Genomic DNA, 4697 nt, shown 5'->3' on the forward strand with positions numbered 1-4697 from the left:
AACGACTTAATTTTTTAAACAAAAACTTATGAGTACATGAGTTTTGGATTTATATAAGCCGAAACATGGTTTTTGGTGATTTTAGCTAGAGCATTTGTTATGGAATTATGACATTGAGTCATGGAACATCAATTTGTAAATGTTTATAGCCTTGTTGTGGCCTGAGAATTTATGTTCATCAACTTGAAATTGTTTTCAAACCACTTAATTTTGTATCCTAAGATGATTTTCCAGATCACCTATGTGAATGTGTTTCCTTAGCGTGGATATGATATATATGAAATCTTTGGAACTTACTTTGGCGTACAAAAAGACTTTAAGTCATGTGTTGGAATTCTTTACCTGTTGGGGTCGCTCTACGTACACGTATGATTAAAGATTTACTCTGCTACGTACATGGAGATTATTTAGTGCATAATATGTGACTAGAAATTTGGTTTGCTATGTACCTAAAGATCACTCGATGCATAATATGAATATAAATTGCTCTGCTATATATCTTGACACTACTTGATGTATAGTATGACTAAAGATTGCTCTCTTGTGTGAGATTTCACTACGTTGGTATGACTAGAGATCAGGGTATAGATTTGATTTGATGATGGATTTTCTTTTTACCAAATTACATTTATGTTTTGAAGAGTTAAGATTATAAAATTTGTTTATGAACATTTTGTCTCAAGTTTAAATGGTTCATGACGTACGTTATTTTACAAAGTTTTAGTTTGAAGTTCTTTTTAAGATGAAAAAAATTACCTGAAATCATTAATATTAGTATTACTTTTATTATTTTTAAAAATCTTACCACTCACTAGACCTTTTAACTCATTCTTTTCCTTAAATAATTTTCATCAGGTACCACGAGAATATCCAATAGGCCTACCGTGAGAGCGACCTCTTATCTCTTGTATGTATGTTTCATTTTACACAGTAAATGTTTAAAAATTTGTTTGCTTTTTAAACTAAAGTGGCTAGCATTACTTTTGAGGACATTATTATTGGCACTATTGATGTGATTCACATTATGTTATTATCCTTTACCCCTAGTTACTTTACCATGGTTTACTCTAATTAGAGTTACCATGGTATGTTCATTTCATATGCCTTTCTGTATGGGGTCTCCTATATAAAGAGCTAGGGTTCTAGGGTTTCATATATGAGCTAGCTTTGAGTGATTTCATTCTTCTGATTTTATTTCTACAATATAAGCTTCCTCTCTAATTCGAAAAGTGGATGTAAACTTTGGTCAAACAACTATAATCGTCGACTTCGTTATCTTCTTCCCTCTCTCCTTATTTTATTAATTTGCTTTTGATTATCTCTTATTTGTTCTTATTACTTACTGAATGTGTTTTAATAGTTATACCATGTATTATTTATGATGGTTACAGACTGAAACTTTAGGGTGTTTAGACTTCAAATTTCAAGTGGGTGGAATGACCTACTATAGCACACTTCGTGTTTGGGGTTTCAATTATAATAGTTGGTATTTTCATCTATTATTATCTATAATTAACTATGGTATTATTGTTTTAAATCCCTCTTTGTTTTAGTGTTAATTACCATTTCCTACCTGGTCTAAAATACTTTGCACCCAAACACGGATTATTATAATAGTCTACATCCCAAACAAAGACTAACCTGTAAACTATTATAACTCGTAAACTATAATAACCAACTTAACTCGTCAAACATTTTCAATGTTTTTCAATTGTTGGTTTATGACTATGTTGTGGTTATCAATTTCTAAATTGATTAATGACATATGTGTGATTAGGCACAATTGATTATGGAATTGGAGTGCGAAACAAACTATCTAGGGGTGTGTTCCTTTTCAGGCGTGATTTATTCGATTTTCAGGGGAAATTCTACCAAAATTTTTATTGATTTTGAGTTATTAGAATTCTTTTATAATAATTTTTACATTGAATGGGTTCACTAGCCATTTATTTTTAAAAACATTTTAGAGTTTAACATAGATTCTGTAGTTTAGTTGAAATCGATAGTTGGGATGCCACATCCTAAGTTTGGTTAGGTAAGGTAATATGGGGCGAGGTGTGTCAAGCGTTGATAATGGTCTAAAAATTCCCAATAGTGATCCCAGTAAAGGTTTTAAAATTCCAGTGTGAGCGATGAAAATTAGGAGGAAATGGATTTTGAGAGTTGTAAGTGCAATCAGGTTAAATTTTGCTAAGAATGTCTTTGCAAATGTGCATGAAATTTCAACAGCCAAAGAGTTTTGGGAGAAACTTGATGTATTTTATCAGACAAAGAGCATCTCAAACTGATTGTACCTGAAAGAACGGTTTCACAAGCTATAGATGTTGGAAGGTATAAAAATCTCAGATCATCTGGGCATTCACAATAGGATCATGTCTAAGTTGGAGATGATGAAAGTGAAAGATAGATGATGAAGATAAGGTAGTTAGACTATCCCTATCACTCCCCCTTCTTATGAACACATGAAGTCAATCTTGATGTACAGAAAGGAAACTTTAAACTTTGATGAGGCTAGTAATAAACTTTTGTTAGAGTATAGAAAACTGAAGAAAGGCCATTCTTAAAAATAAGAAAGACTAGTAGCTTGTTAAGAATATTAATACTAGTAGCTAGTAATAAACAAGAGGATATTAATACTAGTAGCTAGTAATTGGAAGAATAAGAAAGACCTCGTATAGAAAAAGGTTGTTAAGAATATGGACAGTTTAGACACATGAAAAGGGTTTGTCTTAATAAAGCAAGTTTGCGAAAGGGTTGGTAAATCGTTTTTCTGAATAAAGATAGTATTCATCCTTATGGTATGTTCAATGTAGCATGATAGAGGATGTGATGTTAGCAGTTCCACAAGTTTACACACGTAACGTATACAAAATTAATAAAATAACTACCAACATTTCTCCACTTGAGCTTCTCGATCTAATGTTTTACCAACGCCACTCCCAAACAAATAAGTAGTGTTCTAGTGATCCCTCCCACCACTGCCAATATAGCATTCGGAAGCCAATTTGTTTTATAATCTTGTGGGATAGTCAGCCATGTTGCTGACATGAAAGCCGTCGCCATAAAAGCCACTGATACCCACGTTACTTTGTGAGTAATCATCAAAAGATGCAACAATAATCTCCTTTTGAAAGGGATGATGCTGACTAAAACCAAAATAATACACAAAGATGTTGAGAGTGCAATGCTATTGCTTATAACAAAAACCTTGTAACCTTTTCTATTTCCGAATACTGATTGTCCCATTACTGGTCCGTCTTGGTGGACACTGCCGGGAGGGATTATGATTGCAGAAAATGTAACTGTGGTGATCAATGCTGCCACTAAAGTTACCGTCTTCCTTGCACTTTGTAGCGCCTCTTTATACATATCGTGTTACTTCTGCCGTCGACCACGATTCTTCTTCTCCATTTTGCTCATCAATACCTGTTATGAAATCGAAAAACCAAGAAAATAGAAATTGTAAAGCAATAAACGGGGCAGAGGGAGAAATTCAGAATATAGCTGATTCAAGATATTCCATCAATACCTTACGCCGCTCTTTGCTTAGTCGCTTTTGTTTTCTCACATCCTTTGGAATTGACTCATTTTTTTTCTCCCTTATTATGATAATCCTCGTCTAAATAATTCCTTTGTGAATCAAGCTCCATGTTTCGATTGGAAGATTGCATCCTTTCACCTTCCAAGCTAATTGGAATAGTTGAATTATTAGTCGGTTCTCTTTTGTTCTGCTCGTCCATGTTCTTCAACATGTCGTCAAGAATTTGGACTGTTTCATTAGTACTGCCATTGCTTATGAGCTGGTCTAGCATGTCAAGGACCGTCTTCCCTTCATTGTTCTGAGAGTTTACCGGTATACTTAAATGGTTGATCAAGTACTCTACAAACTGCAACATTTTGTTAACCACACGATATAAGAAATAAACATATCAAATTTCACAAAAGAATTTCTTCAATTTCATGAGTAGTAGTTCCCTATTCTATTAGACTTTTTTATATTCAATAATGCATATTAAAAAATATTTAATAGGTCAAAAACTCACATTGTTGGACTGCAACTAAAATCTCTCATCGACTAGGTAATTAAGAGAAGATTCATAGAAGTATATAAGAACAACAATCTCTGATTGTATGAAAGCTTTTGAGTGAAACCAAAAGCAAAACCATGAGGCTTATGCTCAAAGTGGATCATATCATATTGTGGACATATTTGGAGGGTCGTTATCCCTAACACAAGTGGTATCCGAGTCTCATGCCTCTTACACTTGGTCGAGTTGGTGTTGGTGTACCAATAGACTTTGGTATAAAAGGAGTTGACCTAGTTAAAAGAGATTGTTCGGAAAGTAAACACAGGATGGATGACTATTTGAGGAGAGAGTTTGGGGTAATATTTTTTAAAGTAGAGGAATCTCCTAAACAATGTGTTTGAACTTTTTCTATATTATCCTGGCCAACATAAAGTTCTAGATTTGTCACTGCTTTTATGGTGGATGCTCATTTGGCACACCTATTCAAAAATAATTATTTGGTAATTATCTTTCAACAAGTGTGTGTATCGTTTAACATTAATTTAAAAAGTATTTAAGAAGTCTGTTTGAACTTTCAATTTTGTGTCAATAATAGTTGTTCAACTTAATTATCTAATAAAGGTTTCTAAACTTTGTTTTTTTCCTGTAAACTATTAGTTCTAAACGTAA

The sequence above is a fragment of the Benincasa hispida genome, chromosome 1 (assembly GCF_027475165.1).
Source record: "Benincasa hispida cultivar pf3 chromosome 1, pf3_genome.v1.1, whole genome shotgun sequence".
Classification (NCBI taxonomy): Eukaryota; Viridiplantae; Streptophyta; class Magnoliopsida; order Cucurbitales; family Cucurbitaceae; genus Benincasa; species Benincasa hispida.